Here is a 12,888-nt window from a genome sequence, read left to right on the forward strand (position 1 = left end):
CTGGGATTTGAATTTTGAATTTCAAAGTAATTTGTTTATTTAATTATATTTAATTATTCTTTTAAAATATGATTTAAATTAAATAATTAAAATAGATGTAACCAATTAGTTTTATTCAAATAAAATAATGATTAATTAAATGAGTTAATTATCTTTATAAACTTGAAAAGAAGCTATACTTTTTAGAAGTTTAAGAAATTATTTTTTGACTATCAGACTTTCTGAAGAAAAAAACGATAGAATTTCCTAAACCTAAAATTCAAGAAATTTCTATACCTCTCTCTTTTAAATCCTCTCTAGATCTTATGTGTTGATTACATCTAGAGAGTCTAAATCAACCTTTGAATCCTACGTGCCCACACACATCCTTGTGTGTTTGAGGATTGGCTTGGAAGGCTAAGGTGTGAGTTTTCAGAAATGATAAGAAGATCGTTGATTTATACGAAAAGATTCAAGGACACTTGATAGGCTATGAGAGGTAATCTCTATTCCTTTTATGTGTTTTTTTAATATATCTATATATGTATGATCCTGAATGGTATTAATAATTTTTTTTAAAATATCTTATTTCGCTGCGTATTCTCATATTTCTCATACAATACAAACATACTCAACCCTAACAAATTTAGATGTACGGTTATAACCACATCCCAATATAACTGAGCAAACACCCTACTCTATGTGCATATGCCAGTTTTCTTACCCCGTGTTCTCTGTTGAAGATGGAGTGACATCGAGTGTGATCCTTTTCCTGAGCCCTTCAAAAACCCTAGTAACAAAATAAATGGTACACTCATTAGGGACTAAGTTCAATCACACGTTCCAAAACTAAACCCCACCTATTGGGACCTTCAATTCCATTCTACAGGGAAATGGAATTGTCCCCTGAGCACCCAAGTGAGCCTCAAATCAGATCCTAGAAACGCCGAGTTAAACTCCTAAAATTTAGAAAATTGTATTTTCATGGAATCTAGCGTGGTCACACTATCAGAAATATTTGGGGACACTAGTATGGTCGCGCCTGACCCTAGCGCGCTGGTGGCCTGGAATCCCAAATTGTGCTCAAAATCCCTTGGTTCTTGGGACACTAGCATAGTCATGCTACACCCTAGTGCGATCACGCTAGGTCCCTGGAACCTAAACATCGAACTCAAAATTGTGTTCTTCCCCAAATTCAAACTTACGATTTTTCCCTGCAATAACTACAACGTCATACAAATCCAAGACTGTTACACTGTGTCTTTTTAAAATAGTGCTTAACTAGCTAAACAAGTCATTTGGACCTATGTGTGTAATTAAAGTAAACTAATGGATTAGGTATTAAAATTTTTGGTCAAATAGTAATCATTTTCGATTATAAGTTTAAGTCTATATATGGGATCCCAAAAGAGTTTAAAAGTTAAATACAACTCAAAAGACTACAAAAGAAAGGTTGACCTAAGTGGAAAAAATGGGTTCCACCCTAGTTCCTTAACAGATATCTTGGCCATGGCATTCGAGCAGGCTGCATATGTACACACCATCCCTGAAGCTCTCCAACTCATGGCTAGTCCAGCTTCTCTTTACCCATATCGGCACCATATAACACCCGTGAGCCAAGGCTCAGCAAGAAAAATTAAATAAACAGATACACATAATCAACAGATCAAAAATAGCATGATTAGCAGTAATAACCATGCTTAAGTAGGCATTTAGCTCAATTACGCAACCATTGGTCACATGAGTGCATACTACACTTTGTTTATTCAAGGGGATTCAAAGCCAGACAAGTGCATATTGCACTTCAAAAATAGCCCAGCCATAACGGCCTGCATTCCACACGCTTATGTCGACTGAAACTTATAAACCGAGCTTTTCAATCAAGTATGCAATTAAGACATAACGTAGTCATTCACATTTAAACAAATATTCAAAGGCATGATTATAGTCATGTTCAATAATCGGGGTTCAAGCCCTACTCACAACCTAGATGCAGTTTTCTTACCTCAGGTCCTATGTAGTAGAACTAATATGACCCTAAGCACGATCTTTCCTTGAGCCTTGCGGTAAACCTAGTCACAACCATAAATGGTACCCCCGTTAAGATCCAATTCAAAAAACACACTCTGAGACCATTCCCATCCAATTGGGACCACCAATTCCACCAAATGGGGTGATGCAATCATCCCCCGAGCCCCCGGGCCAATGCTCTAAAAACAAGAAAATGAGGTTCTAAAAATGACTTGGAGTTGCGGTGCTGCCCTTTTGGCACCGCGATGAGCGAAAAGAAGCCTGAGGCCCAAACTTGGTTCAGCATCGCGACGCTGTTCATCTGGCGCTGTGGCGCAGCAGTGTACCCAAATTTCTTAGTTTTTTTCTAAGACTTTCTCCGAACCTCAACTCATCAAAACGGGTTCCTAGACCCTCAAATTAGTATTTCAACCACCAAAACAGTTTACCCAAACCCCAAGGAGCATAAAAAGAAGATCAAAACGTCCCCAAACACATAAATTCCCAAAATCACCATTTGAGCTTTTCAAAAAACCCAATTCTTTCCAAATTTGAAAATCCAAAGCTCCAACTCAGGAATCCTAGTTGCAACCAAGCATTAAAGCAAATAATAACCCAGTTCTATACTCAATTACTCTACCAGAACCACCAAAACAATTCAAAACTTGAAATTCAAATCACAACCTAAAGAAAAGGTTAAGAACACCAAAAACTCAAGAATAGTTGTAGAAATTCTTACATCAACTGCCAAATTCGAAAATCCAAGGCAAAAGATGGCTAAACCAGCTGCAATCTTCACTTCTTAAGCTCTTGACTCTCCCTTCCAAGACTCAAATTCCAAGTGCAAGCCTAGCTAAATCCCTTTTGCTTCAAAACTCCACCATGAAGGTAACCAAGTGAGAGAGAGAGAGGTGTAACACGAATGGTCCATAGATTTCAGCATTTGGATCCTTTGGCTTATTATAGTGGTCAAAAGACCATTTTGCCATTAGCCCATCCAAATACCCTTTGTCCAATCCAAGGGTGTTTTGGTCTTTTATCTGAAATTCCCTCTAATCCTCAAATTTCACCATGAAGTCCCAATTAAATCCATTAAACCCAAACACTAACCAAATTAATATCCATTAACCAATAAACCCTGATAATTTTCCAAATTACCAAAATACCCCTAAGCTCATCCCAAGTCGGGTATTTAACCCCGTTGTGACTTTTATGCTAAATTAATCACTAGGATCGTTTCTAACTGAGATTCACAAATATATCCACATAATAATGTGGTCTCAATCACATGGCATATAAAATTACAGATATACCTCAGCAGGTCAAAATTACGAAAATAGCCTTTCTAACAGAAATGGGCACACAAGCATATTTAATACACATAAACATGGATCAGCAGTCATATCATAATATAACTAATATAATTCTCTTTGGTTGTTTACCACATGTCCCATGGCATAATACCAACTATGAAATCATACAAATATAGGGAGCTCTTAGTCCCAACAAAATCACATAACCGGGTGTTCTTTTCTTACCATTAGATTCTGATAGCTTTGTTCAATTCAACCCTCAAGCACGATCCCGTTCGAGCCCTAGCGTACACCTAGTCACAACCATAGATTAGAATCATCACCAAACTTCAATCCCAAAACCTAATCTCGGGACCAATCCCAAGCCCTCGGGAAGCCCTAATTCCACCAAACGAGGTGGTGGAATCAAAGCCCGAGCCCCCAGGAAACAACCCAAAAATCCCCTTCTGGGAATAGGGTAGCGCTACAGCGCCCTTAAGTGGGCGCTACAGCACTACTAACAGAGCCCAAAATCCCTCTGACCACAAGGCTTAGAGATGTAGCGCCCAAAGGCTAGCGCTACAGCGCTAGTCACAGAACAACCAACCCTGTTTTCCTCTTCCTTCGATTATCCCCAAGCCAAACCTCTCCAAAACTCAACCATAACCCAAAGCAAGCCTAACAACATCTCCAACTCACCCTAAATGACCTAACCATATGAAATTCAATCACATGAACCTCAAAATAAAGAAGTCACCATGGTTGAGCTTAAATCTCAAAACTCAACAGACATAACAGACACTTCAGAACTCAATGCTAGAAATTCTTACCTTTGATGGATGAATTCGACCTAGGATATCCTCCACACTTCCTTAGCTTTCACTCCTCAAAACTTCAGCATTAATTCCCTAGAATTTCCATCAAAACTCAGCTCAAAATCCATTTTAACACCAAAAACCGGAAACTGAATATCAACCTCAAAACCTTACCTTAATTGGATGAGTAATCTCTGCCAATCCCTCAAGCCAAATCAAGAGCCCCTGTGTTGAGCCTTAGTCTATTCCTTCTCTAAAGCTAAGCTCCAAATTCCTTCAAGAGATGGAAAAGAAATCCCAAAGTGACAGAGAGAGAAGAGACTCCCACTTTTCCTTCTTTCCTTTTCCTTCTTCTTTTCTTTTCTTCAGACTTCTAAAGCTTCCTACATATTCCACTGAGGCAATAAAGCCAAAAACAACACTTATCTGATTTTAAACACCAAAAGACCAAACTTCCCTCCCAATTAAAACTAAACTTTTAAACATCATAAGGGCATTTTAGTCATTACTCCCAATTCCCGCTAATTCCTCGAGTGTCTCTAATATTTACTGCTTACTTCCCAACACCTAACTAATCACCAATTATATTCCTCAATATCAAATAATCCCCAATATACTTCTTAAATTCCCAAAAATACCCCCAGGCTCGCCCCGAGCCGGGTATAAATCCCAGCCATGACTTTTTCGCTAACCCGCTCACTAGGATTGCCTTGAGTCACAAGCTACAAATATATCCACATAATAATGTGGTCTGAACAATTTATCACAGATATTTACATTTATGCCCTCAATGGGCCAAAACTACGAATATGCCCTTCTAACCTAATCAGGGCCTACATGCATACTAATACACATAGTCATACATCACAGATATCCAAATAATCATATAAACATGATTTTAGTCATTTAAATCGCATATAATCCAGTTATGCCATCCTGGCACACTAATCAAGGCCTTTAAGCCTTATTAGTAAATTTGGGTCGATACAACTATCCCCTCCTAATGAGAATTTTGTCCTTGAAATTTACTTGAATAATTTGGGATACTGATCTCGCATCATTGACTCAAGCTCCCTGGTCGTTTCTTCGACCCTATTATTCCTCCACAATACTTTAACTAGAAGAATTGTCTTATTCCATAGTAATTTATCCTTTCGATCCAAAATCTGAACCGGTTGCTCCTCATAAGCTAAATCTGTCTGCAATTCCAAGTCTTCATACCTCAACACATGTGTCGCATCTGAGACGTACTTCCGGAGCATAGAAACATGGAATACGTCATGGACTCTTGACAATGATGGTGGCAAGGCTAACCTGTAAGCCACCTGACCGATCCTTTCCAGGATCTCAAAAGGTTCGATGAACCTAGGGCTTAGCTTGCCCTTCTTTCCAAACCTCCTCACCCCTCGCAATGGTGATACTCGAAGAAACACATGGTCCCCAACCTGGAACTCCATGTCTCTACGCTTGGGAGCAGCGTAGATTTTCTGTCTGCTTTGTGAGGCGAGCATCCTAGCTCGGATCTTCTCAATAGCTTCATTTGTCCTCTAAACCATATCCGACCCCAAATACTTCCTCTCTCCCATTTCATCCCAATGAATAGGTGATCTACATTTCCTCCCATATAACATCTCATAGGGAGCAACTCCAATCATTTATTGGTAACTATTGTTATATGAAAACTCAATCAACGGGAGATACTTACTCCAAGCTCCCTCAAAATTGATCACACACGCCCGAAGCATATCCTACATTACCTGAATCATCCTCTCAGACTGTGCAATAACCCAAATTTGCTCATAAGGCTTAGGGCCTTGATTAGCATGCCTGGAGGGCAATAAGTGCTTTATTGTTATAATATGTGAATTTGTGTTAATATGTGATTAGAGATGCATGTTTAGGTGAATTAAATATGCATGTGGGCCCCATTTGGTTATTAGGGGCATGATTGTTATTTTAGCCCGTTGAGGGCATAAATGTGATATATTTGTGTTGCACGATCCGAGACAGTCCTAGGGAGCGGTTAGCTGGAAAGTCACAACGGAGTCGAAAATTTGACTCGAGTGAGTCGAGGGGCATTTCGGGTATTAGACATTTTATGGGGTTATCGGGTTATGGAAATAAATATTTGGAGATATATTTGAGGTTAGAATGTTTAGGAGGGAATATTGGGGAAATTTACCATTTTTCCCTCGGGGACGATTTTGGTAACCCGAGCCTTGAGGTAACCTTAGAGACTAATTTTAATAAAACAAAACATTAGAAGCTTTCAGAACATTGTGAACCGACCCAAACCTCTCCCCATTCTCTATTGTTTTCTCTCAACCTTACCAAGGGAAGGCTTTGAAAATCAAGCTAGGATTGGAGCTTTAAACTTGGAGAATTGCTTAGCATCACTTAGAGGTTCAACTAAGCAAAGGTAAGCTCTTAACTTGATGGGTTATGTTGAATTTTTGCTGGTGTTCAGGGTATGCATGTGAGCTAAGTTGAGATTTGTTCTTGATTGTTTGGTTGAGTTTTGGGGCTAGTCTCTGTTAGGTTTTGATGCTGAGGCTGTGTTAGAACTTCTGTGATGAATGTTTGGATTATTGGGTTGACTTTTATGGATAATTGGCTTGGTTTTGGTAGAGAAAATGGTGAGTTTTTCTGGGCTCGAGGGGTCAAGCCGTGGAGCTGTTCTTGCTGAGCTGCGGCCCCTTAGAACATAGGGGCATCTGGAATTGGAGGCGCACTGCGGTTCCCTTCAGGAAGGGCCGCAGCGTGTGTAGGCTGATTTGAGGCAGGGCCTCGGGTTTAGCTGGGGGTTGCGACATGAGTTCCTAGGGCTGCAACGCTTAGTGCATTTTTGGGTTTTAAAGAGGTTTTAGGCTCGGGAATTCAATAGTTAAGGCTCGGGATGGATTTTATCACCCGGATTGATAGAATTCAAGGTCCCGGAGACTAGAATTATGACAAAAAGCTATTTAATGGATTAAAACTTGATGGGTGGATATTGTTAATGCTTTGTGACTAAGGTTTTGGCGAGGCTGGGACTAGGGGACTGTGCTCGGGACATCGATGCTTGGAATGCTCGGGACACAGGTAAGAAAACTACTATTCCCATAGAGCATGTGTTGCAGGGCACGACCCTATATGACTTTGTTGCAGGGCGAAGTCCTTTGATTGAGTTTATATGTGTTTAAGAACATGCTTAATTATGCCTGTGTGCACATATATGTAAATGAACGGCGAAGGTGGGGAACGGCGAAGGCTGAGAACGGCAAGGCCGGGAACGACGATGGAAGAGAGCGGCAAGGCCGGGAATGGCAAGGGGCCAGGAGCAACGTTTAGCACGCGGAGTGCAAGTTGCAAGGGCGGGACCCTAAAGGATACCTAGGATATCCTCATGGTGTGGACCGCTAACCTAGGGCTTGGTAAAGCGTCTGGGACGACATGGTCGTATGTGTATAACCTGATGATGGCTTGTTTATATGTTAGGTGTTTGATATGCATATATATTATCTGCTTGTGAGGGTTTTCTGGCTGGGCTTTGGCTCACGGGTGCTCTATAGTGCAGGTAAAGGCAAAGGGAAAGTCGACAAACCTTGAGTATGGTGAGCATGATGAGCAGTGCGTACATGTCTGGTCTGCCTAGCTGCCACAGCCATGGATACTTTTGGAAGATGATTGTACTAAACCTAAATTTTGTCGTTTAGCCGACTCTGGTTATATTTTTGAGTTGTAAATATTTCTAAAAAGTATTTTGGGATCCCAAATGTCAAAGGCTTTATAATTTTCAGTAAATGGTTTATTTTCAAAGTTTATGGCTCTGATTATGGTTTAATTACAATTTTGTCTTAAAACCTCGATTAGCGAGTTAATTGCACGTTTTAAACTCACTTAGTAATGGCTCTAAGGAAGTAGGGCGTTACAGACTGTCCATCAGTCTGGGAATGAAAGGCCTTGCTGACCTTCAACTAAGTTCCCATAGCCTTCTACAAACTACCCCAAAACTTAAAGGTAAAGATAGGATCCCGATCTGACACTATAGACTTAGGAACCCCATGAAGACGTATGATCTCTCTCACATACAACTCTGCATATGATCCATAGTATATGTCGTCCTCACTGGAAGAAAATGGGCTGACTTGGTGTATCTGTCCACTATCACCCACACTGAGTCATGAAGCTCTACTGTTCTGGGTAAACCTCCCAAAAAATCCATCGTAATATCCTCCCATTTCCACTCGGGAATACCCAAAGGCTGAAGCAATCCTGCTAGTCGCTAATGCTCAACCTTCAACTGCTGACAGGTTAAACATCTAGCTACGTACTCCACCACATCCTTCTTCATCCCGGCCCACCAGTATAACGTCCGTAGATCCTGGTACATCTTCGTGGTACCTGGATGAAGTGAGTACGGCGTCGTATGTGACTCATCCAATATCTCTCGTCTGATCCCCACATCAACTGGAATATAAATTTTCCCTTGATACCTAAGCAAACCAACCTCAAAAATAGAATAGTCCTTAGCTACTCTCGCTAAGACATTCTCTCTAACCTCCTGTAACTGAGCGCCTAACAATTGACCTTCTTTAATCCACTCTAGCAGGGTCGACTGCAGAGTAATATTGGCCAACCGGCCCACCACCAATTCTATCCCCGCTCTGACTGTAACGCCCTACTACCTTAGAGCCGTTACTTAGTGAGTTTAAACAGAAATCGTGCTTTTGACTGACTCTACGTGGTTTCTAAAACCAAAAGTGTGACTAAACCAGAAATTCAGGCTGTACTCTTTGAAAATGTTTAGTTTCATTGAAAACGTTAAGTATCAAACATCTGGGATCCCAAAATAAGGTTTACAAAATATTTACAACTCAAAAATAGATTTACAGCAGGTTAACTATCAAAAGAATAAGTTAATACAGCCATATACAAAATGCCCCCAACCAAAGCAGTCGGGCAGGCCGAACATGTACGCGCCGCCCCCACGCTCTCCATACTCATGGCCGGTTGACTGACTCCCTGCTTCTACCTGCCACACAAAGCACCCGTGAGCCGAAGCCCAGCAAGAAAACCCAAATAGTACATAACATACGCATAAGATATAACTGACATATAATCCATTGATAAATAGGAAAACCATCAGACTGAACAAACACGGCCATGCCGCCCCAAAGGCCTTACCAAAGCCTGGGGTCTCGGTCCTCACCGTAAGGATAACTCATGTATCCATTGGGTCCCACCCTGGCTAAAAGCACCCCATGTGCTGAGTGTTACTTCCGGCCCCAAGGCCATACCTGGCCTTTGCCGCTCTCGGCCTTAGCCGTTCTTTTTATTATAAACGCACGCATAAAACATTTCGAAATAATCATTTAAACATATAATAATTCATCCAAGGTTATACATTTGCACATAATACAATCTAGGGCCATGCCCTGCAAGAACACTGTGGGCCCATGCCCTGATCTCGGGTGTTACGGTTTTCTTACCTGTATCCCGAGCTTTCCGATGCACCAAGGTCACAAGCACGGTCCTCTAGCACGAGCCTCCCCGAAATCCTAGTCACAACACACATAAAACACTTTTAATACTAACCAAGCCCAAGACCACTTCCCGGGACCAATCCCGTACTCTCAGGACCTCTAAATCCATAAAACAATACATTGGAACCATCCCCAGTGTCCCCGGGAAAAAGCCCTAAAAACCCAACTTTTTGGCTGCCAAAATGACCTAGGGCCGCGACACTCCCCTCAAGGGCCGCGGCGCTCCTTCGCGAACCCATAATTTCTGGGTTTCCTCTTGCGTTTTTCCCGAGCTACAACCTCTCCAAATCAACCCAAACAAATACCAAAACCCCAAGATCAAATCAAAACTTCATATGAACCATCTAACAACCTATAGACACTAGAATCAAGATCAAAACATCATCACACCCAAAATCCACCCCTTTGATTTCTAATTTCAGCAACTCAAACCAAAACTTTAAAATGCTTAACTCATGCTTTAGATTCCTCAAATCAAAACAGAAACCCAACTTAAATGTGCATAAAATCCATACCTCAAGTGGAGAATTCACCCAAAAGCTTCCTTGATCTCATCCTAGACTCCCACTTCAGCCCCCTTCTACACTTCTTCTTCTTGCCCTAGATTTTCTTTCTTCTTTTTTTTTTCTTCTCTTCAATTTTTATGAAAACAACAAATGACCCAATGCCCAAATCGTGTACCCCAATATCCCAGCTGAAATTTGTCTAATTCCCTTGCCAAATGAGCACTTTACCCCTTCCTAATAACCCTTCCTAACTAAACCTTCAAGGGTACTCAAGTCCTTTCACTTCTATTTCAATTCTCCCATTTTCTATCTAAAACTTGTTACTCACAGCAGTTACAAACGGTTACACAGGTTACTCAATCGCCAATAACTATAACCACTCATTCTCAACTCAACTTAGAAGATTCCCAAAGTACCCCTAGGCTCCTCCCGAGCCGAGTACAAAATCCCGTTGTGACTTTTAGACTAATTAGCTCGCTAGGACTGTCTCGACGCGTGCATCACAATAAAAACACCACACTCACATGGCACAAATCACATAATACAATTATCACATTTATGCCCTCAACGGGCTAAAATTACCAGTTTACCCCTAACATACAAACGGGGCTCACATGCATCTGTATACAACCTAATCATGCATTCTAATCACATATTAAATCAAATTCATAAAATATCATGTCAATTACTTCTCGCCCTCCAGGCATGCTTAAACAAGGTCTTAAACCTTCTTAGAAACTTGGGGTGTTACACTGACCATCTCATCAGCTAACTCTCTCGAGATCTGGGTGGAACTATATAACTGACCTAGGCCTCTCCGGCTCAATGCATCTGCCACTACATTGGCTTTCCCTAGATGGTAAAGAATATCACAATCATTGTCTTTCACCAACTCTAGCCAACGTCTCTACCTCATGTTCAGGTCCTTCTGTGTGAAAAAGTACTTCAAGCTCTTGTGATCGTTGTATATCTCACTCTTCTCTCCATATAGGTAATGCCGCCAAACCTTCAGTGGAAATACCACCGCTGCTAACTCCAAATCATGGGTAGGATACCGCAACTCATACTTCTTCTGCTGTTGTGATGCATAAGCTATGACCTTCTCATTCTGCATCAACATACAGCCTAAACCCAACCCCGACACATCGCAGTAAACAACAAACTTCCCTTCCCCCGAAGGAAGACTCAACACGGGCGCGGTAATAAGTTGTCTCTTCAACTCTTGAAAACTATTCTCACACTTGTCTGACCAGATAAACTTCAAATCCTTCCGTGTCAATTATGTCATCGGTGCCGCTATCTTCGAGAAGCTTTCCACAAACCATCTATAGTAACCAGCTAGACTAAGAAAACTCCGCACCTCCGAGGCGTTCCTTGGCCTCGGCCAATCCTTAACTGCCTCCACCTTAGATGGATCCACCTTAATCCTATCTGCACCAACAATATGTCCAAGGAATGTCACTTTTGGTACCCAAAATTCACATTTCTTAAACTTCGCGTACAACTGATGCTCCCTCAATCTCTGTAGAACCTATCGCAAATGTTGCTCATGCTCTGCTTTTGAACTGAAGTACAATAAGATGTCGTCGATGAAAACAATAACGAACAGATCCAAAAAGTACTTGAACACTCTGTTCATTAGATCCATAAAAGTTGCTGGGGCATTGGTCAAACCAAATGACATGACTAGAAACTCATAGTGCACATACCTCTTTCGAAAGGCCGTCTTCGGTATGTCCTTATCCTTGATCCTCAGCTGGTGATAACCAGATCAAAGAGCAATCTTTGAGAACACCGTCTTACCCTGCAGCTGATCGAACAAGTCGTCAATCCTTGGTAGGGGATAATTATTCTTGATTGTCAACTTGTTCAATTCCCTGTAGTCTATACACATTCCCAGAGTCCCGTCCTTCTTCTTCATACACAAAACTGGAGCACCCCATGGCGAGTAACTAGGCCTGATGAACCCTTAATCCAGAAGCTCCTATAACTGTATCTTCAATTCCTTTAGTTCTGCCGGTGCCATTCTATATGGTGGCCTCGACATTGGCTCTGTCCCTGGCGCCAAATCAATAAGAAACTGAATCTTCCTACGTGGCGGCAATCTAGGTAAGTCCGCAGGAAACACATCCAAGAACTCGAAAACCAATCTGGTCTCCTCCGGTGTTGCTGGAAAAACCCTAGTGGTATCTGTTGGTTTTAATTGATCAAATAAGAGATTATACATAGCGGAACAACAATCAAATTGTTAGATTAATCCCATAAGATTTCTAGATCTACTTCTTCACATGCATATATATATATTGAATCAAGGACATGAACAGAAAAATTACCTCAGGTCCTTCCTAGCTGCTATCTTTTCATATGGCTAAATCCTCGAGATCTCACACCAAGATCTTCCAAAATGTTCTCAGGCACACAAAGAACGAGTGTGGGCTCGCTATACAAATAATAAGCAATAAACTATTTATCAGATGTTCTCAACACATGAGATCTGATAAAGTTTTGGACCTAGGTTTTGTGAAGAACAATGACTTTTGTTTATGTCACTGTTCTCTTTCTCTGAGAGAGATTCCTAGATATTTTTCTATCCCTGAAAAGTTACGTTCTGTGAAAAAACTGATATCCTATATTTAATATATCCTATATATTAAAATATTTGTTATTTTAAACAAATTCAAAATAACTGATCAGTTATCAGAATTTTGTTTAAATAATAATATTTTAATCATATTAAAATATCTCATTATCTATTTAACAT

This window comes from Humulus lupulus, chromosome 3 (assembly GCF_963169125.1).
Source record: "Humulus lupulus chromosome 3, drHumLupu1.1, whole genome shotgun sequence".
Taxonomy (NCBI): domain Eukaryota; kingdom Viridiplantae; phylum Streptophyta; class Magnoliopsida; order Rosales; family Cannabaceae; genus Humulus; species Humulus lupulus.